Source organism: Sipha flava, unplaced genomic scaffold, assembly GCF_003268045.1.
Source record: "Sipha flava isolate LNK unplaced genomic scaffold, YSA_version1 116_pilon_pilon, whole genome shotgun sequence".
NCBI lineage: Eukaryota > Metazoa > Arthropoda > Insecta > Hemiptera > Aphididae > Sipha > Sipha flava.
This window is the reverse complement of record NW_020271740.1, coordinates 778,211-803,063: the sequence shown is the minus strand read 5'-3', so window position 1 is coordinate 803,063 and position 24,853 is coordinate 778,211. Positions and strand designations below refer to the sequence as shown.

The 24,853-nt window shown below is 37.1% G+C and overlaps 1 protein-coding gene across 1 annotated transcript in view; it reads right to left on the bottom strand.

The window, feature by feature from the left end:
• Nucleotides 1–24,853, bottom strand: part of LOC112692228 (homeotic protein distal-less) — a 201,637-nt gene that overhangs the window by 51,252 nt on the left and 125,532 nt on the right. The gene's annotated exons all lie outside the window — the stretch shown is intronic.

Sequence of the window (24,853 nt, the reverse complement as noted above, 5' to 3'; positions counted from 1 at the left end):
CGGACAAGGCCGTAGAAAGGGGGTGGCGAGAGGTGCCTATGCTCCGGACCGCAATTCCTGGGAGAGCTCAAAAATAAAAAATCTTGCATTAAATGTTAAAAATCACAACGGTCAATGTCGTGTATTTTGTTAACAAAATCTTTAACATACTTAAAATTAATTAAAGCAACCATTGAAAATAATATCTAATAAGCGTAATATTTTTAAATTAAAATTACGCAAGGGCACATTTTGAAGTTTCACCCCGGACGCAATGTTTGGTTGCTACAGCACTGCACACGGGTCGAACAAACGTGCGCGGGACACGCGGTGGCACTGGTCGCCAGGGTCATCCTGTCGGTACGCAAAGCTGATCTCTGCGACGAGAGACACGGTAAGACGGAGGTAAAACAAATGAAATGATCGAGATTTGACGGCGGGTAGCGCTACACGTACGCGAACAAAGAACACGTTCGCGTGGTAAGGCAAGGATAACGGGTCGCGGTACCGTGGGCTACGGATGTGGACGGACGGTACAACTGCGTCTGAGTACGGCGGAAGCGGCGGAGCGTTTTGTGATCGTTGCGCACCGCACGCGTACAATAATGTACGGCGAGTGCGATTCTTTACGCGGCGATAAAAAAAAAAAAAAAAAAAGCAAGTACAAATAGTACCGAACAAGTAAACGGTAGCAACGAAACGGAGGTGTTATCGACGATTATGAATTTATATCGTATTACGATAACGCACGCTCTGCGCGGCATAGGACGGTACAGAGGCGATAATAATAATAATAATGATAATAGTGAAGGTAAAAAACTCGACTCGTCCTGTTCGATCGAACAAAATCTTATGGACTTTTTTTTTCGTTCGACTAGTTCGAATGAACTGTACAACATAACATTACACGTACGTCGAACTAGATACACGCGCGAACGTAAAGTTTTCCGAGCGCGTTCGTTTACAAAGCGATCCGCACGTTTGAGCCCGTACGAGCGAGCGAAATCCAATTAATAATCAGCGAGGCCCGTACTCGTACCTTGAACAGGTTTGTCAACGCGCACAAAATGTGTAGTATTTATTTTACTCTTATCGCGACGAGTTATGACACACACACTCTTAATACACACGTCTGCGTGTGTTTTAGTTACAACTGGAGGGTGGATGGGGGGAAAAAAAGAGAAGAGAAGAATTATTATACGTAATAATAATAACGATAAAAACCATAGCCAGTAGCCAGTGGAAACTTGTGGCTTTTTTTTTTTTTTCATCTCCGCGTGAATACACCAACGTTCATGACTGAGCAGTATTATAATGCACTTGAAGTGCGCCTACCTGCCGCCGTTGTACTAGTGTGCCTCTGGGCTGTCATTCTAAATATCTAGTCACTGCAGACACACACTCACACACACGCACGTGTATGTACCCACCAGGCGGCGGTGGCGGCGGCGGCGGCTGCGTATAGGTATGAAAACGGTCCCGTCGCCGTCGTAATAACCCTCCGGAACTTCTTTGTGAGAGAGACTACACGCACAAAACGTCATTGCCGGCAACACGCCTTGGCGCCTTCGTGTCCAAACCCTCACCACTCGACACACCTCCTCAGACCTTTCGGAGTCATCAAACAACAGAAACACACCACTATATTATTACTATTATTATTATTATTATTATTATTATTATTATTATTATTATTATTATTATTATTATTATTATTATTATCATTATTATTTCGCTCGACTCGACAATATTTTGAGAGAAAAAATAGCCAAGGCAACGGGAGCGATGCATTCGCAGCAGAGCGAAATAATTTTAAATCCGCCAAGGATATTTTTTTTTTTTACGCACACGCGTCCTGGATCGTCTATGTTTTCCATAGGATAGAACCGCGTGCGATGATATAACGAGAGTCTCTGCCTCGTACGTGTCGTTGCGGACGAGCACGACAAGTTTTTCGAGATCGAACTTTAGATTCGCACTAAGTTTTTGTTCGTTACTTGTTACTTTGTTTCGTTGTTTGTTACTTGAGCATGATTCGGGCACAAACTGTTCCTAGCCGTAACAGTGTTCTACAATAGAGACCGTTGACCGTCGACCGGGTAGATTTGTCGTGTAACCGGGCGTCATCGTCGAAAACATCAACGCTTTTATACTCGAGAGATTATAATAATCTGTACAGCTAATGAGATGTTTTCCGGTGCCGTTTAGAACTTATAGCCGCTCACATATTATATACATGTACAGGTCTGTGTAATAATAATGAAAATAATAATAATATTATATCCATTAAAAATATCGGAGAAGCAATTTTGAATACATAGGTTTAACGTTACCAAAAAAAAAAAAAAAACCCTGCCCGAAAGTCGCGTGCGTACGTATTAATATATATATATATATATATACTAGTTTAGACCACCCTCTTCATCTCCGCCCTGCACTATATATGTATATATATATACTTATATATATATATATATATATGTAATACAGTTATACGTACAGTTTTTTGTCTATACGAACGAGTGCATGGTTCAATAGTTGGATGTACTAACTATGTATATATGTATTATATTATAGTGTACACTACACGCACGGTGTATACAGAGCGATGCGAACCAACGATAACAAATAAAAAAAAAAAATCTTTCAAATTTTACAAACAACACACACGCATACGCACAAACATTGACATTGTTATAGAATATATAACATATTCGTAAGCGAACCTACAAAGCGTATTACGTATTACATTATTAGTTTTGCCCGTCGAGTATTCCTATTATTGTCGATAATACGCGCGTCGATCGCGGACAATAAGTGCAATAACACGCGGCGTACGCCTGTCCGCGAGGAACCCAAGTCGCGCGTAAATCGATCTCACACGAATACACCGCGTTATCTGTTCGCCGTCACACCGCACACCACGTAACACGATGCCCGCACGATAATAATAATAGTTCGTATACAACGAACACGTCAACATCGGTGTAATTGCGAGACCGCGGCCAGTGACGCCGATAATCGATTTATTTAAAAAATCCTTTTTTCTTTCTTTCCTTCCGCGGAATACCGTTACGTAAAACGTTTGGGTGTTGAACTGCGGTGCAGCGCAAAAGAGTCGATCCGAGATGGATGCGACGGTGACGCACAACCGTTAGCTGCGTTACGTGATCATTTTTGTTCCCTCCGAATGTTGCTGCGTTAAAAGTTCGAACAAGAAACGGTCATAAATCGTAATTAAAAAAAAGCGGAAATCGTCAACGTGTCCAAAGGATCCGGTCTCGACAAGAACTATGAGCCCGGATGGGACACAGAACGTGCACCGTTGAAATTACTTTGTGGCGTATAAACTTTAATAGAACTGAAACACAACGACGTCGTTGTCCGACACTCGGCCGAGCATTTGTGTCGCGCGGGCGAAGTAAACACTTGCGAATCGCGACGATCGTATGGACCGGAAAAAGTCGCATAACGCTCGTGGCGCAAAAGTCCGCGACCGGGTGTGAGCGCTGCACGGAACAACGGCGGGTTTCTATTCGTGTCATCATTGCTATGCACCGTCGACTCGTCCGAAACGGATTTCGAAAACGGAGAGGGGGGGGGGAAATCCTAAAAAAACCATTGCAATACGTAACCGGTGTGTAAACGGTGCGACCCGCGAAAACGGCGGTCGTGAGCGGTCACGGAAAAAGGTCCCGTAACTGACCTGCCGAGTGGAAACAGCGTAATGACACGTTTTTTTTCCCATCCCGTTTACACGCCGCCACCGCCGTCGACAATCATCGATTTTAATTGGTCGGCGGCGGCGGTCACACGGTCGTCATCGTTTTCCGTAAGCTCCGGGACGACCGTGTCGCGGTCGGACACGGTTTTCACGGAAATCCGTAGACTCGCCGTCGCGTCGGTCGTGAACACGCATCACCATCGTACCAGGACGTTGCCGTCGGCCGAACAATACGTGCGTACGTCTCGCGGTCGCGTAATCGATTTTTCGAACTTGCGTACACGTTTTGCTCGGACCGAAAGAAAGCATCGGGTTGTTGACGACGGGCCCTCGCGATTTTCGTTCATTACTCGCGACTCGTCGACTAGCACGGTTCACATAGCGGACGGGTTGTCGCTCGGACGTTATACACGATCGCGTGCAATGCAGTCGGTTAACTTTTCAACGAGAAAATTCAATCGAATCGACGTCGATCGTTTGACGGGTGAAAACGACGCGTTATTATTGCGGCCACAACCACGCGCGCTCGTTATCTATTTTTCTCGAGTTTTCCTCCCGATCGGTCTTGGGTTCGCACGGGCAACCCGTCGTGCGAGCACGTCACGAATATTGACGTTCGCGTGCGCGCGCGTCTCTACTACCACGTTTTCGAATCGCAGGAGAGGCCGTTTCGGCGGAGGGTCGCAGGTAAATGATCGTGCTAGGTGTACCGCGGTCGACGCGCACACCGCACACGATCGCGTAATAATGTGTGTTTCGCGGTACGTCTTCGACGCGGTATACGGTTGTTGCGTTTGGGAAATCGAAAACGAGTATCGGCTACACTTATACGCGTGCAGTGAGAGAGTGAGAGAGAGTAATCAAACAAAAAACGCCGCGCCGTCCCTCGTGTTCAGCCTGATTTGCGCACGTCATACGTAAAACCAGAGAGTTGTGGACTGCTGCTCCGCTACATGCACCTACCGTACACACAGGGTCGTAACCACGTTAGGGGGGGCAGTGGGCTATGCCTTCCCCGTTGGCCGTATCAACGTTTGACATAATTATAATATTGTATATTTTACACGTGTAAAAAATTTATTGGATTCGCTTTTGCTCTTAATTCTTATCGATTTGTTTGATAGTAATTTTTCATTTTTAATTACTTTTTATAAATTCTCTTCTTGTTAGATTGGTCAAAATTGTTAATAAAATAATAAAATTTATTAAATACAATAAACTTTATATAAAGATTACTAAATTAATAAGCTGTTATGGCTAATTGTTGATTATGTTTTTTTTAGTATTTTGAGTTTGCCCCCTCCCCCATTTTAAAATCCCGACTACGCCATTGCGTATATACATGTTGTATTATTATAATTGGTACACGATCCGACGTTAATGAATGAATAACTTGTATTATTAATATTCATAGACGTTCGAGTCTGGTTTGTCCTGTATTTTTACATTGTCTACAGCTGTGTACTTGTTAAAGTATAAAAGATTTTTTCCTTACCCCCTCTCGATCTCTCTCTCTCACACACTTTCTCTCTGTTTTTCGAATCAATGTTTCGCTACTGTACCTACATACGCACGGAATAATAAATAAAAAAAGAATCATCCTTTGCGTGTACACCGATGCAGTGTATTTTATATATATAAGATAATTAATAGTTGGATGCTGTATAGTAATAAACGATAAAAATCTTAAAAATACCGTACGACAACATTACGAATTTGCATCGGCGACTTGTTGGCGGAGTGGAACCGACGACGATAGGGAGCAAGAAATTTCGACTGATAAAATTACTAATAAAATCACAATTTAATAACGGTATTAAAATCATAATATGGCAACGACTCGTGAAAATAGTGCGGCTTACTGATGTTGTGATTAATAACATCAGTAAACTAAATATTATTATATCGTAAAATCTAATCTCGTCGAATGTAGTACACTCGAGTATTATACGTGTTCTCGTTAGACACGGGTATTACTCATTGATTAATATTGGTCACGGCGTAGATCAGAAAACCGCAAGCTTTTACATACATTGATAAACGTGTCGATCGTGAAATAAATATACAAATGATATACAAATGTTTGGTTTTTAAAATAATTAAAAAAAATATTAGAGAACAAATTCATAATATGTCATATTATAATAGAATTTTATAATTGTCACTTAAACCTTAATTTTATATTTGTTAGTGTTTGTTAAATATTTCTGTCACTACTTGGATTATACCATACGAATATATATATTTAATATAATAAATTGTCTATTCCAACGCGATAATATGCCACTCGACTCTAGTGTTATTTACCTTTACAGTTCGATGGGATAAAATAGCATATGTGCTTGATGTAATATTATAATCGTCGACACGTCTAAACGCTGCTTAATTATTTTCATCTAAACGTGATGAAATTAAGTATATTATTATTATTTAACTGTTAGTAGTACATCTAATGATACGTAATTAGGATATGTTAATAGTTGATATTTGAGTGTTATTTTAACGAAAATTGGCTGAAAAAAATGTACCTACCATAAGAAACAGTCACGTTATAATGTTACCAATGTGTAACATGTACAACAAATGTAAAAAAAAAAAAAAAAACAAGAAATAGTCGATTTTTTTTATTACACGCACTTATCTTTAGCCAGTTAAAAATGATAAGTTTATTTAGTTGCAGTGATTATATTAAGATCTCAAGAATAAACAAGACAATGCGTCACAGAATAAATACCATCAGAGATCAATGGACTTGCCACCGTTACTATTAGCCTTACATCTGTAAACATATCATACGGGTACATCTGCGGGATATAAATTATGTTAATAATTTCCTAAACCTAAAATATGATTATTTTTCTTGTTTTATTCGTCGGCAGAAGCAATATCGGCAAAGAAAAATATGTTTCGTGATATTATCGTGTTATGGCTTTTTAAAAGACTTTTAAATTGTTTTTTTAAATAGATGTAATAATAATACCATAAGTGTATTCAACAATTTTGCACCATATAAAACATACCGCAAGAAAAACGAAAGAGAAATGAAGGATTTCACTCGAACGATAAACGAAACTAATAAAAAATAGTCATAAAATCTATAAGGATATCGTAAAAAATTAAAAATGATACATTGATAACAGTTATTCATTATTTTAAACGGAATCATAAACAAATCGTTCATTTGTTCTTGAAACTTGGATAGTCGAATCTTTTCATCGAATTTTATTGAACAGATGATAAGTACTTGAAAGTTCCGAGAAAGCAGTAAAATTTATCCACCAGGTTTTTCATTTGCGTCACCGAGTGCATAAGTAGCGAAATTCCCAGAAATAGATAGTACAATATAATATATGATATACGTGATTTAGAAATGATTAGTTTAACATTTAAAAATGTGGCCGACGAAAACTCTGAAACTTGGTTTTAAATCTTACTGTTCACTATTGTAATGTATCAATACGGAAAAAGAAACACAATATAAACAACTGTCGGTTATTGCACTTACTGGACGTGCGGCTTGGGTGTGCACACTACACCGTAGTAGGCGTAAATGAATATTTATTATTATTATTATTATTATTTTTATAATATCGTATGAACGAGCACAAGAAAAAATCAATTTGAAAAGTCAATGCGGTTATAACGTGTATAACATAATATATACACACACAAGAAATACTATCCTTAACAGGTGTCCCTAATGAACCGTAAATGATATTAATATATTATTATATACGAAGGATCAATATTTTTTTATACTCACGTCGCCATCACGCCTAACTCAATTAGTCCGTTTCATGCCTAATCCGTATACATAAATCCTATACAGTTTTGAACACGTCGTCAAACACACACAACCACGCGTGTGAAGTAAAAAAGTTCCTGTTCACCACCACCCTAAATTTTTCATTTGAGTATTTTTTTTCCGTATTATATTATCACAGAATCGCAGATGGCTATTGAATTATTAATACATGTTATGTACAATATTATTTTTTTTAATTCTGTTGCACAAAGATAGTTTATTTAGTGTATACCCGTAGGTGTTATATTATTTTAACACCATATGTATTGGAGTTTTAGAATTTTTGTATTGTTTCCTTGTATAATTTAATTATAATAACGATAATAATAACAGTTAAGCGACTTCAACCACTGCAGCAATGTAAGTCCTATAGATAATAGATCTTTTTAGCGATTATACAGTACACGATACCTTAACTAACCCGAAAAATGTGCTCTTATCACGGTGACGTATTTTACATCGAATAAGATACCATCACTTCATCAACGACCCTAACGACGAAGCCATCCATAGAATCTGCGATGAACACTACGCAGCTGCAGTTGTTACTCAGATGCAGTCTGCAGGTATACACCACCTGCACATACATATACAAAAATGTATTCCGTATTATGATGCCGACTTTTCCTTCCTGTAATTCTCGAGAACCTATGTACATGCATAGGAGTTTGTTCATCAATCATTATGTAAATCTGCCGTAAATGTTCTCCCTTATTTTTATGGAACACCACACGTTTATGGGGTAGTAATGAGTAGGTACTTATTTCTATATGTGCATATGTGCACGGGTACAATTTTATCAAAGGGTGTTTATAAGTTAACCCGATCACGAGTACATGATATTGCGTATACGGTGTCCGTACATAAAACGATAAACATCGCGTCCGTGCGTATACGTGTTTAAATATAACGGCCGATGTAACGAAACGGTCGGTCCGGGAGCAGCGAAATTATTGTCTAATAAACGTTATGAATATGTAAGAGAACCACCGCAGAAGCGTGTATTATAATAATATATACTTCGTTTACATAATGTAATAATTTAATATATTATGTATTAAAACAAAGGAGTTCGTACTGGGTGTACTGTCGAACATACCTATGCACCTAGGCGCGCACAACGGACGACGATGTAGGAGGATGATTTTTTTTCTTCTTTTTCATTTTAAATGCTAAACGTTTCCATGAGAGCTATAGGAAATATTGAAAATTAAAAATTTAGTAATAATAATAATTTATTTTCGCAACATTAGAATCTTAAAACTATTTTACAAAATTTAGCTTAATATTAACTACTATTATACTGGTTTAGCTCGACTGTCAACGTGAAAATGTATTTATAATAATAATAATAAGGTGCATAATACGAGAACGTCCTACAACTGGTGCGCGTACCACGCGTGGACAAGACACGGCGGCGGCTGCAGCAGTTGTGGTACACACGTCGGCGGGGCCACCGGCGACGGTTGATCGTTGCTTCCGATACGGTCGAGAAAGGGTCGCGCGCAACGTATCGCGTATATAAATTATCGATATGGAAAAATGAGAAAAATAACACCGCCGGAGGATTGCCGTCGTCTGCGCGACACACGACATGTAATAAATTATAATTATACGTGCATGATAATTACCATAATTATTACGTCGCTGCGAATATATATTATAACGCCCCGATCAAGTCAGCGGTGTCGGGAGGGTGGTTAGGGGTAAAAAAAAAACGCGGGCATCAAATTGTTTAAAATCTTATTATCCTATATCATAGCGGTCGCCACGTAATGTAAATACGCACAACGATGCGTAGATGTGCAGTAGATACAGCAGTAGTTCTCGTTGAGTGTGAAGCTCCCAGTTAAAACTTCGACCGGAGATCCCACTTTTTACGTAGTAGAAAAAACCCATTTTTGTTTATTTTGTCCCATGCGAAAACACGTTTTGTAGTAATAAAAACCCACATTTACACAAAAAACACTCTCAAAACAACTACCACCTACAACATTATTTACACATTTTATTACAAGTTATTAAATTTAGCTATCGTATTACGTTTGGAACCTTTAGGAGACGAACGAAACGTTGTCTAGTCTTATAAACTCTCGTACGAATTGGACTGTGAACTTTAAATGTTCACTTCAAACACTCACTGACCCCAAATATCGACGTTGACACTTCCTTAGTAAGCCACCCTATTGGGAAACACTGCGATACAGTATAACACGGTACCACGTTATCCAATAAGCTACGAGTAAAGATACATATCTTCATTATGTGCGATTAACGATTTATGAATAACATTATAAAGGTATAGGTAAACATATATGTATGTGATTGAGACGTTGCCAGTCCGTAGTGGCGGCAGCAGACGCACAGCACGCACGCATACAAGTGCCTACAAATCCACCGCGGTGTCAAAGTCGATTACGGTCATCGTGTCGCATGTACGTATTATATTATTATATGCCCGGCATGGGCTTTAAGTCAAATGCGGCGAACAATTTGTAACGATTAATGTATCCGGGAAGGGACGATTTTACCATTTATGTCGCGGTCCGAGTAACGCACACACATGTCCATACTAGTGCCATGTAATAGTACATATACAGACAGTAGATGTAGTAGAATTCGAGTTATTTGCTTGAGCACACGGTATACAGTATGTTGTTAATATAATTACCGCGGGTAAATAATGTGATGACGAAAAACCTAAATAAAGAGATTTTAAAACATAAAGACATTGTCGGTAAGATGAAACCTCCTGATTCCTCCCTCTCGCCGACAAGGTTTGGCAATGGCTTCATTATCGCGGAACTCATCCCTGCAGCAGTCGCGTAAATCATTAAATCATTATTTTTAATACTTGGAAACGGTCTTTTTAGCACTGTCTAGTAATGATCAAATGCCGCGGTGGATGCCCATTAACATACGGTAATTTTTGACGTGCTATTTTATAGTCCGAGCGACTTATTCGCAAGAAAAACACGAAGTTATTTAAACATATTTATCATCAAGCATAAAGCGAGACCAAGTGAGAGGTAAGAGAAAGAAAACGAGAGTAGGGGGGGGGGGGGTAACTAACGCGTTGCAATAATCGCCCAAAAATACAGAAAAAAGAAATGTATTCAGCTCAAGTTTGCGCAGTGCGTGAGTCCGTCGTGTTTTCAAACATAACTTTTCATTCGATATTTCAGATTCGCCGTACTTACCTACCCGTGCGCAACGTTTGAGGAGATGGGAAAACGCGTGTAGGCAGAGACGGCCAGTCAATTATCCTGCGCGGCAGCAGACGTCGCGGCTGCTACTATACTATTACTAACTACATTTATAAAAAAAAATGTATAACTTGTGTGTGTGTGTAGTTTTAGGTAATTGTTGGCGGTGGCTCCGATTATAATGTCACTTTCGTTTAAACGTCAAAACACTCGACGCTGTATACTTAATATGCATATAACATAACCACACGATCACTACAGCAGCACCGTCGGGCGATACAGTTGCAACAGATTACTCGCAGGAAGAGGGATATATCGACCACCCGCTGCAGTAATTATTATGATCATTATAATTACGTGTATACATTAATTATACAGTCCGTGACGCGAATTAAATAACATATACATATAATATATAAATGTGTTTGTACACCGTTTAGAAATGAAACTCAACGGGATGATTTCGAACACTGTGCATCCACCTTTCAGAAGACTTAAGGAGAATTTTTTTTTTTTTACATTCGTCCAACTTCTTCAATGATATCTACTGCGTAATTATATCGTTCAGTGCGCTATAGATCAGTAGCGCAAACGATTATTACACATGACACACATCTAATCGTATACCGATAGTAAAACGAAACTGGTTTGTTCGATGCAAACTATCCGTGTGTATAGTTCGATTGAAATCAGATCAAATTAGGTATTATCGCATAACCGTTGGTTTCAAAAATTGAAAATATCAATGTTACATTATGCTATTTGATTTACAATACAATTTTACACACGTACCGAGTGCTGTTACGTCTCTGTGTACAGTGGTCGGACATTTCGCGGTGATAAGAATATAACATACGAGGTGTATAAAATTAACGGCCGCGTAGTAAATGTAATCGAACAACACGCGTACACGTATAACATGTGTGCGAGTGTGTGTTTAATACGCATAGATATGTCTGAATGAAATAATAATAATCAGGTTTTTTTTTCCCCTTCGATCGCGTCCAGACAACGAAGCAGGTCCCGGACTATATTGGGGGCGGGGAGCTCGTCCGAGTATAGCGGTACCGTACTCGCGAGCGTGCAGCAGCATCATCAGAAGACCAGAGCTCGACTTGCATAATATTATACACAGACATTCTTTGGTTTTTAACCGTTTTCGACAGTGATTCCATTGAAAACGATTTTGAATTATTACATTTTGATGATGTATTATGATGTACCGCCGTATACCGCAGTACTACCACCCCGCGTGTCCACTGAAGCCATCGTAATCGAAACGATTGCTGTTTAAGAGTGTTGCCGTTACACCACCGACCTCCCTTGACGGCCGCACCGTGACTAACGCGAACGATTAAAAACGCTTTCAAATATTTAACATGTTGTGTTCACAGTTATTTTGCAACCCTATGCGTTAAAATAAAAAATATTATTACTATCGTTTTTTTTTCATTCACGCGTTTCCAAACGGATTCTCCGGTACACACGAATAATTTACGCACACGCGCACACATCGCGTTCTTTTTTTATTTCGCAGTTCAATAATGTATTATATTCACAGATATATATATATATATATATATAGGCAAATTAGACGGTCGAGAAGACATCGCGTGTGCCACGAACGACCGCAGCCGTCGCGATTACACATGTAACTTTTATATTTCGATAATACATTATTAGATATACACTCTGTGGAATGCTTGCGACAGCGATATTATTACAACATATTACGCTCATACTACACGAGTCGAATCGATCACGCGTTGGAAGTTACAAAATTCGGGGAGCCCAAATCGGGATTTCGTGTTTGCGACGATGCTGCTGTTTTTTTTTATGCAACAACAAATTACCGTATATTAATCACGACATAATAAGTATAGGAAGAATATAATATATGGACGCATTAATAACATCATATTAATAATTATATATTTATATATCATATTATCGAAACGGATCCCTTTAAATTGGAAAAGATGATATGTGCGCGCGAGAAAGTCGAGAAAACGGACGTGTTTGCGATCAAAATTTCACCGACGAGAATAACGCACATGGTCATTAAACGTCTTTTAAATAACATGTACATATTATACGTATATATTCATGCGTAGATTGTTCCGATAAAAATGATACTACGAACACACCGTCGACGGTTGAACGCGTGAAGATTTTATTATAACGAGTCGTGTTTGGACCAGCACCCGACGCAACGCGGTGTTACGTTTTTTTCAGACAAAAATGTTACAAATTATTATTCTGCATTATTTGCATACACGCTTGTTGATTACAATATTATGAACGAGTTATGTTAATCAAGCGAGATTTTAATTATTAAAACTGTGCTATTTAACTATCTCGTCCAGTTCAAAAAAAAAAAAAAAATAAATAAATAAATAAAAAATGATGATAAATAAATATGATACTACTAACTATAAATCATAATATTTTCGTGTGCATCGCACATGCAAAATTAATTTATACGCGTCAACTGTTAACTGCGCTATTCGTATCCACGGAGCATGCGGCTCACTTGAATACCGCGTGGACGTATCTAACGGTTAAGAACCAGAAAACCGTACGTACAATGGTACATGTTACGATTTGTGAACTATGCGTACAAACAATGCACGTGTGTATAATATACGTTGTGTGGACATCAGTCAAAATGCAAAATGTCGCAGAAAGAATAAAATAAAACCGCAAACGACTAGAAAAGATGTACTGAGAAAATGTCCACATGGTTTTTTTTTTTTTTTTGGAAATGTTATATTTTTCACTGCTTAACATACTGACGTTTAAACGGTCAGGTTTTTTAGACTTTTTTTTTTTCAAATATTGGTCACCGCGCTCGGTAAACTGTTTACAATTTCATATTATTACCGTGGTTGTACATTATACATACGTTCGTCGTTAGACCTACGAAAATGCGCACTCACATAATGGGCATATCGTTTAAAACGAAAAAAAAAAAAAACAATATTTTAATGTCACAATTATACCAACGTATATATCGCATTATGTACGTCTTATGAAACACCGGTAATTATCGACAAGTTATGGCTCTAGAGCGCGCGTTTACTCATACACACACACACACACACACCACTCGTATAAACACGCGCATACATACAATGGTTCTACACATTATAACATGTGGATGGTAATATACACACGAGTGTTCTTAAGGTTGATGTGCGCTCGTTCACAACACACACACACACACACACACACACACGCACGCATGCATATAGCTTTTATGGTAATATTTATACACATCGTGTCATTGGACATACCATTTTTAGAATCAATATTATGTAGATACGCGCGAGAAAACAAATTGTTAAATTATACGGCGACCCGATAAACGCGCCGTGGTCGCGACAAATTAAACAGCACCCACAGAAATATTTGGACACTTAACTCGCATATTATTAGTGTCGAACACGCTGTATGTGCACGCGCGCGGGCACTCGCTAATGCTTACAGACATGTTTGTACGTAAGAAAACGCACAGTTGTCAGGTTACGTTCGATTTTTATTTAACCGTTTAAACGCACGACGATGCCGGATGACAATAGCGTATCACAAAAGCGTGCATGTAACAATATTATTATGTATCCGTCAAAAGCGAATTGAAATTTTTTGGTCCGAAAACCGTTTTGACGAGGGTGACGACGTGCATAATTAATGTACAACACCTAATCCATCACGTTATAAGACTTTCGCTTTCGAACGCCGTTATGGCGTTTTTATTCGACGATAACACGCGAGTGTTGTTGTTATTTCGTCATTAACTTTTCAATTTAAAATCTAATCTGGAGTGCAATCCATACGAGTGCAATTTATAAACGAAAAATCAAAATAGCAACAATAATAATTGTGGTGCCAACGGTACGAACGGGGCACACGAGACACACGAGTCGGACGACTGTACGGGCTGGAGCGGCGACGACACTTAATCACTGCACCACCTCGATCGGATGTTCAAATCGTTTGATTTTCATATTTCCTTAAGGAAAAACAGAATTACGAACCGCCGTCACGGGCACGGCGGCGGCGGTGTACGATGTGTACACGTCACATGTTGATTTGATGGATTCTGAATACCGAATACAACGTCGTTTACACACACGAGTAGTGTGTGCACGGCCTTGCTGGCGGATAACCTGTACGTGTATATGGTCGGGCGGTGCGTTATACTCGTAATGATCGTTGCAGCTCGGAGGAGGGACAGGTATACATGCTCGCGCACCGGCACGCACGCGGTTAGAACATCGACGTTTTACTAATTATAAAAAAAATCCTAATTAGGACATCCCACAACGTATTATGTACGATGTGGCCGGCTAAATGTGTGCGTATGTTTATGTGCGTACGTGTGCGTGTGTATTCAATGAAATGGCATACACATGCGATATGCATATTGGCGGTCTTTTCGCGAGTAAACGCGCGATTGATACCCGTAGGAATGCGTCCGCAAATCCTTCTTACCCCGTTATTCGGACAAACATTTTCACGAGCCTTTTCACCTTTTCAGCCTTTTTCACTTCAACACGCTGTTTTCTGAACACGTTACGGATGGAGTGTACCTAATGAATGCACGTGCGTTGCATTATGCGGAAGGAATAATATTTCGCCCGGACCCCGAATGTCCATGAAAGCCAGTAGTTTTTATTATATTATTATTCGTTAGATAAGTATATTATACATGTGCACAGAGCGGCGAGTGGGTACTATTATTATTTTATATTTTTTTTTTTTTTTTTGGTTTTTTTTTTTATTCATTTTATTTACCGAGAAGACAGTTCGGGTAAAAAACGCACGGATGTACTAGTAAGACAAGGTTACATACTACGGTCATTGGGGACTTGAGACCAAGCCGCAACGCAATGGTACTGGAGGCGGTTCTCTCCCGCGCACTTGTTGAAGTAAAATATTATGTTCGTGCGTTACGCCCCTTTTGGCCTAGAGTAAAAATTGTTTCAGTGACGCCTATAACACAACATCGTCTCTTCGTGCTGTGCAGCACATAGCGCGGCAAGGTTGCCAGATTTTTTTTTTTTCAAGCACGTTATGTGGTTTCCTACGAAATAATAATAATAATGATAAAAAAAAAAAAAAAAGTTGTACAGTACATACACACGCGCGCACGCAGTTGAATATTATATACGTGTTTCAATAACATTTGTACGCGCCGTTTTTATCTAGTTTTTCATGTTCCCAACACATGGCGTTTTCAAGAATACAGCATAAGAGTGTAAGCACACGTATGCACGGCTTCGATGATACATACGTACACGCCATCGCGCGTCCGAGAAATGTTGTGTGTTTCTAAAAATGATTGGAAAAATATTCGAACGATTTTATTTACTTTTTTTTTTTTTTTTTTAGTTTCTTACAATTTCAAAACCGTTGATCGAACCGAAAGCTTCGGAATGTTGTTTGAAATTATTTAACGGCAAAACGCTCACGGCCTTAGCGAATGGATATTTTTTTTTATTTTTTTTTTGAGGAATTCGATTTTTAAAATGTAGGCACTCTCGTATGATATATTATTAAACGTGGCGTTAAATGATGTACAACGTCGTCGTGCATATCTGCTCTCGATAACTTAACGTAACACGTGTTGAGGCTATACGTGTTTATTCATACGTACATATACCGGTCGTAATCGCGTGTATATTGTTATTCTACACCGTAAACACGGGTAGCCGAAAAATATGATGTTTTAGTATTATGCACACATTACAACGCTTCGCCGTCGTAATAGCAACGTGTTTCGCGCATAAATATCCGTCCAACTGTGTACAAAATCTGAACCGTACACGGGTAGTTCCTACGAGATAATGCGTTACGCGACCGCAGCGGACGATATACGGTGTACATCATTACGATACATACACATTTAGGTACATAATAACGCACACCGCGGGGGGAGGGCCGTGTAAACGCGTACGCTGGATTCGTTTTCGTATGTACGTTCCATTCTCCGGGTAATCATTGGAGTAAAATAAAATATAAATGGCATTTATAATATCGAAGAACGATGTGGTGTGTGTGATGCGTTTCGGCGTGCAACGCGTCCGTGACACGTAAAAAAGTCCAAAAGGACTAGGGGAAAAAACAGGACGAACAATTTTTTTTTTTTTAAAACAACATTGCACGAACATTTTGCGTTTTCGGGAAACTAAAGTACGTGTATACGTGTACGCGTGCGTTTTAATAATACCATACGTGTCGTTGCGATCGGTCGACGGCAAACGATCGCGTGCGATAAATCTCCGCGCGAGATGATCCGAGTCGTAACACATATATCTTTACGTAGAGCCCATATCATCATGTACACACTCGTACATAAACGTAGGTATACCAATTTGGATCGAGTCGCGCCGATAATAACAGGCTACATCGAACTCAGCCGGCGCCCCCCGAATCCAGCCTATCCGGTGTCATGTCCCGCGGGCACGCACACGTGATATTTATAATTCTTGAATTTTTTTTTTTTCCTCTCTCTCTCTCTCTCTCTCTCCCCCCGAAATTCGCTACGTTATATCATTATACGCGTAGACGCGACCCGTCGCTAAGATATATTTTTTTTCTTTTCCGAGTGCACATGCGCGCGCGTATAATTATACGGATACATCGGGTACTCGCCTGGTGCACCTACTTCATTCGTCGCGTACGCTCCAACTCACGGGACAGTCGTAACGTTACGAGTGATAATAATAACGTACATGCGCCCTCCCAACATTCGACTGTTATAAGACGTAAGTGTGCACACGTGTGTTGTACATATATTATAGGGGATGCGTCGAGCAGGGTTTATGAGACGTGCGTTGTTGAATTTCGAACATTCAGTTTATTATTGCACGTGAGGTTAGATGGATGCGATTGTTGTACTTTTGCGAACCGACCGATCACTGCATAGGTTAAGTGCGTGTAATATTCAAAGTGAACTGCCACAAAGCCCAAATAAACCAAGACTAAGCCTCTCATCCGATGCAACAGCAATATCGTAGATACGTATACACGGTAGGTATACCTACTCATAGTTGTCGATGCAGTTTTGGATGCAAAAGAAGGATGTTTAAATCTTTTTTTTTTTTGCATTAGAGTCTTCATTTTTTCTGGGTGAAGGTTTTTTTTACTTTTGGTCTAAAATCGAATGTACGAAACGTATGAACTGTTTGTAGACTGGAGCTATCTCACCGAATTTGTATATGTGCATAACGATAAGCAGCGATATACATATATTTTAATATTATACTTCTATATTATTATCTCGCCGCGCAGTGTTTTTGTCATGTCAATAATTTATTATTATTTTACGGTATATTTACTGTACTATAAATATGGTATTTTGTTGTTATTAATGTACGGTCACCTACTCATCTGCAATAAATCGACATTTAATGATTAATCGCAGCACGTAAAACGAGACGTAAATTTAAAAAAAAAAAACGACTAAATTTAAATTCCAAAGTTGCAATTTAGAAGTGCTTATTACTGTTACACATCGCGTATGTATATTTATAAATTTGTAGGATTTCAGTCCATATATTCGTATGTATAATGACATCTGCAGGGACACGTAAGTCATATAATAAATATAGTAAACAGGCAAATTAACGATTAAAAATATTCATTTATAAATAAAGGTGTTCTTTACGCCACGTTATATACCTAAAGTTATAGTTTTAAAACGTAACGACAGTCGTTTTTGTAAAGTAATAAACAATGAGACTGTAAAAATGTTTTCGTATATTCAAGGGTAATTATAATAAATGAATAAAATATTTGATGCAAGGTGTAGAGTTTTGTAAATGTTAAACACAGGTAATTTGTTTTTATTTCCCGATACGTTAAAACTTTTTTTTGAATAAACGCCGAGAATGGAAATAATTATCCATAGAAAATAAAAATTATTACTCTAAAAATGTGTTTACGATCGCTACATATTTAAATTTCAGTTGAATGTTTTTTATGTGTACTATGTTTTCGTGCTACAAATTTAATTAAAAACAAAACACGTAGATCGTCGTGGTATTTATTAAACGGATAATTAATAATTATATCATAGATATTGAAATAAAATAATGATCGATTTAAATAATATCAAGTTTTTTCTTTCTTTAATTTCATGACAATAGGCTTACGCACGTGTAATTATTATTAAATTAATGGGTTTCGAGAATTGTGTTTTTTAATTATAATTACACCGCTAACGTTTAAACGGCAGCAAAAACTTAAGAGTAGCTATACCTCTATATACCTACTTAAAAATAATTAAACCTGTAGATATTGTATAAACAGTAGAAAAATGGTATGTTTTATAAACAGTTAAAAAGTGTAAAAATCTATATTGCCTATTAACCGATAATTATTGTCCCGCACAACAGCGGTAGTAATTATATTTTTAACAAACGATAAAACGGTAATAACACTTTTTATACACATAAACGTATACATTCAAATCATACAACTATTACATGTAGATACAAACTGTCGTATAGAAAGGGAAAAAACAATTAGCACCCACAATTAAGACACGACCGCATTTTCGTGTACTTTTTGTAGTAAACGTATTTTAATAAAATTAAAAATTAAAAACATCGAATTAACGCGTTTTTTCGGAGATGCTATTCGCCAATGAATGCCAACGCCACCATTTCGGATTTCGTGCAAGTTTTCAGTGGCGGGGCAAAGCAGCCCTCTATTTTTTACATATCTACGTAGTTCGTGTGTGCCGTGTGTTGGTTCGCAATAAATATTTTAACAATGAACTGGTAAACACCACGTACAACGTATGCATAAGCTACCTAGGGGAATAAATATTAACTCCGTATAATATAATATATTTATTATTTGTCAACGACACGTGCGCGCACTACAGGGTTTGACGGGCAGAAATCAAGTAAAAATTCGTGAACACATACGTCACGCGTCACGCCGTTACTAAACGGTTACCAAGGTAACCAGGACGTTTATGTGCCCGCAGAATTTATATATGTATATTTTTTTTTATATATAAACGTACGTAAACCTATACGTACCTATATATTTTATACGCGTTTGTGGCATCGTTTATTTATTAACTATTATTATTATTTTTTGGTGCAAACGCATGCACAAAAATTACAACACGCGGATATCATATCTACGTCGAATCGCTCTAGCGCGCGCGCACGTACACGACCGGGTAAATCGGGGTTGGTCGATGGCAGTGACGGCGGGCGTGGCGCTTAGGGTCAAAAATCGAACTTTCTACCCTCGCGCACCCTTCGTCGCTATCCGGCGCACCGACCCCGAACTCGGTAGAACTTTCGCGGGTAACGCCTTTCGCGCGACGTGTACAACATTACGTATATCGACTTTTCCAACTAATATCTATATATAAATATGCACATACATATATACATTGAGTCAATACAGACAGTGTCACATAATTTACACCTCTACACACACGCGGATGAAGTATAAAAGAACATCAACACAATACGTGTACAATAATAATCGATATAGCGCATTTCAACAAAATAAACAATAATAAAAGGATTTAGAATTTAAAAATTTAAAAAAAATGATTTGAATGAACCTAATGACGTGAATCACTCCATGCTTTATTTAATAATTCATACAATTTTACACGAATACACACACACACGCACGGACACTATGGGGTCTACATTAGTATTAATTTGTCAACAGGAAATAGAAATATAATTTTACCATACATTGTTACAATTATAATTTGCTACAATAAAAAATACAGCAAGAAACGTAATTTCGAAAATTATTCGTATATTTATAAATATATTTCTCATATGAGAATTTCGATTGCAAAACGATCAATTTTGATTTTTTTTTTTATTGTAGGTATACAATACTTATATGACGCAAATTTAAATTTACGGGTATGTAGTATACATATATATACTCGTGTATATGTACATAAATAAAAAAAAAATACGTGACTTCTGTTAACACATTTGGACGTCTCTCGAAAGTTAATACTGTCTTATCCCCGTGAACAATTTTATAATTCAAAATGTTTTAGTTTTCATATAGATAAATGTAAATAAATGTTACATCATAAATGTTAAAATTATTTTATACAATAATCGTGGATTTTGATGTATGAAGCTAACCTCTAATCTATTTAACAGACAATTCGCTTTAAAGTCGACATATTAAACAAAATTATTTAAACGTCAGATATAAATAATTTTGCTTCTTCTAAAGTAATTCCAAAATAAATCCCAGCATCTGTTAACTACGCCGTGCAACGATTGATATATTTATTTGTCAACCGAATATATAGTTAGAATAAGTATAATAATATCATACGTGAAAATTGAAAAGAAAAGACGTTTTTAGATTGATGGGTCACGTAAATACTCAGCTGTTCGACGTACAAGTAGTTTTTCCAATTGATCCAATACGAGCCTACACATACGAGGGTCGATTTGCGATTGAATTCGAAACTATTATCACCCACACGCGTATGACTATAAACATATACGTATCTTGGTGTTAATTAATACTCTATTTTTTTTAAAAATATAATAAGTAAATACGATTTTCCCGTACAATAAAATGTGGAAAATTGTCTAACTATATTGAAATGTAGTAAACCCTGGATAAACACGGACATCATGTTCGCGAAAAAATTGAAAAATCAAGAGCGTATATACCTCATTCGCGCATATTATGCATACATCCGATTCTTGGGTTTTCAAAGATTTCCGCGGGAGAATTTTTTTTTATCAATTCCTCTTTTTTGTGCGACGATTATTGTTATTATTAACAGTGTACGGTTAAACGCACGCAATGGGCGATTGGATTCGGAAGACGCGCGCGCAAGACGAGATAGCCGTTAAAAAAAACGTCGTTCACACAACCAATGATGAGCCGAGGCGCTATTTTTTTAGGTTTTATTTTGTGTTCTCGTTCATTTATCGGCGTGATATCAAAGACATAATTCGACACGTCTCTATTGTATCGGAACGGATCGGAAGGAAATTCTGATTTTTCCGACTGTATATATATAAAACGTAATGTTTTCTCCTCTTCTCTATCTATCTGTATCCTAGATACATACGTACTCAGACGTGTCAATTTTTTCTCTCTCTCTCGCTCACTCCCGCTACGTGCCTACACGTCGGTACCTCTCTCAAGCTCTCTCTTTCTCTCTCAGCCTCTTTAATCGCCGCGTATCGTTGGTTGAGCCATCTTTCTAAAATTATACGATATAAATATATATATATATATATATATATATATAAGGTACACTCTCGTTTCTTGCGTCAGAAATATCGGCATATCGAATTTGTATCCTTGAAATTCCCGTAGTCACGTAAGCGCGACGGTGGACACAATATATATACTATGTACATGTATAACGTACAACGTATAACCGTGCCACCGCTGTCTATAAATACGATTTTTTATCCTTTTTATTATATTATTTTTTCTTACTCGTGGCACCGCGAACCACGACAAACCCCTCACCGCACCTACGTCTCATCCGACACAGCCAACAGTACCTTAGGGAGGCGGAGCAGGAATCGTGGTTCTATTTTCCTGCATCGAAACTAACCATTTTCCGTGTCTTTTCTTCGTCTCTTTTTCCCCCCAAAATATGTTTTCCGAGTACATTTTAGTGTTTAAGATATTTCCTCACTCTATATCAGATACCCATGAATGTATATCCGTTCAAACTTTCTACTTTAAATCGAACACCCTTTTAGACTGTCACCAACACCAGTATACCTATATATACAACTCAGTGGTGGATCCAGGGAGGGGGTATTCACCCTCTCTCAATCAGGAAAAATATGTATTAAAAATCAATAATTTTCATTATCAGGGAAAAATATTTTTCAATCCCCCACCCAAAAAAAAAAAAAAAAAGAAAATCCTGTATCCGTCACTGATACCACTATTATACTACCACATTACGCAAATACCACAAAACGATAATTGCTTAATGTGCTTGTGTGTGTATGAAAAGTTTATATAAAATATCTGAATTTGATGAGTTTTTAATGTTTCATTTAAGTTTATGTTATGCGCCACCACTATCTTCGGAGAAACAATAAATTGTGTTTTACACATTTACCGGACACGCCACCGCTGTATTTGTACGAGGTATAAAATAATAATAATATAGGTATATTTTTTTTTATCTAGGTCTTTTATAATTTATCATTAATCAACAACCCACACGACGCGACGGCGGCGTATAAATAGCTGAATTGGTAAATCTTTCTTTTATATATGTATATATATATTTTTTTTTTATTATTATTATTTCATTCTTCTGCAGTATTTGGATGGTGCGTTCGATAACTGCATCGTGTATCGTTTTATCTCATTTTAAAAGAGTTTGAAAATTTAAAGGCAGAAAATGGGCGTGATTAATTTCAATATATACACGTGGAAGATATGATTTTGTAATCTAATATTATAATCAGTCTCTACCTAATTTTGCCGCCGAACGTTTTATTATGCTACATATTATAACACTGCGGGTACAGATGTTGGCTGTTTATTAACTTCAAATTTCTGTAGGTTGTGTAGAAAATATGGAGAAGAAAATTCCGAGCGTGTTATTTTGGGCTGTGAAAATCCATGAACACTAACAATTGAATTGAAGAGTACGTGTCGAATATATGTTATGTTGTATTTCAGGCATTCCGGACGACTCAAACTATTTTCTAAGAACACATAGGTAGTAAAATTTTGGAAACAGCTGCCTGGAAGTATATGGTTTGTGCATAATCTTTGTCAGAATACATATTCTCAATCTCCAAAATTCTTACAATGTTATTAAAAGGTGTTTAAAATGATCTCAAGATCACTTTTAATTTGTCTTTAATATGTAACTCATGCATAGACAAATACTTAAGTATAGTGAATGCCAAACGTTGATCAATATACCTTATACATTTTAATAAAAACAGAAAAAAGCACATTAACTCACATTTATTGTACGAATATAAGTTAATGATATATATATATAAATATTTCTTAAATGTGTATACTTATAATATGTGTACACTTATTAATCATGCAACTTACTTTTGATCATACCATGATTACCGATAAATGTTTCATTTTTTTTTAAATAAAAAATAAAAGTATTTCTCCTGCATAACAGTGAAGCCACAATTAATAACATAAGTGACGAATAGCAGGTTAGGATAATCATAGCTTGCTGGTTGCAAATCAATTAATATAACAGACTGATATTGTTTGAATAGTTAAAGTCTAATAAAAATACTCCAAAGGTTTCGCCGATTGTTTTACGCAAAAACAGTAAGCTTATGAATCCGACAGCGAACAGTGCACGCATTAGCTTACGCAAAGATATCCCGATTATATAAAACATGTTCTCTTAAGCCACTTTAGAATATCATTAGGGATAATTTATATTTAGAAATTATCATTTGTATAATTAACGCCCAAATTCTTATTGTATACAGAAAATTAACATTTTATTTTGTAAATAAAACGAGAAAATAAATTTTCTGGCATAAATCCTAAAAGCAAATAAAGTATATAAAACCAAAACGATGTAACATCTACATTAAGATCAGCCGGCATATTTTATATAGGAAGACGTATAAATAAATTAAAACTATAAATGTAATGTACAAAAATTATATAAGATGTTAATCAAGCATACGGAACTTATAACTGTATTATTGAATTGTTAGTAATGCTTAAGTTTCAAAAGAATATTATACCAATGAATACATAAGTATACATTTAGTTACCTATAAAGTATTATGAATTAAAAAAATAAATATTTATATTTATATTTAACGAATATTTTTCTACTATTGTGCGTTATTATGTCGTGCACTATAAGTTAAGATTTATATCTATGATTGAGTGTGAATTCTTAGTCGGTACCTATAAACTAAGCGTATGAATATTAACTTGTAATATATACGTCTATAATTTATACAGGGTAATGGGAAGGGCAACGAAAACAATATTCTCCTCCGGCAAACCCTTGAGTACGCTTAGAAATCAAAATTTTTAATTTAAAGTGTCCACCGGATAACACTAAAAGATATAATAAATTAAAAATATATATTACGATTGTAAAAATTTTTATGACTTTGA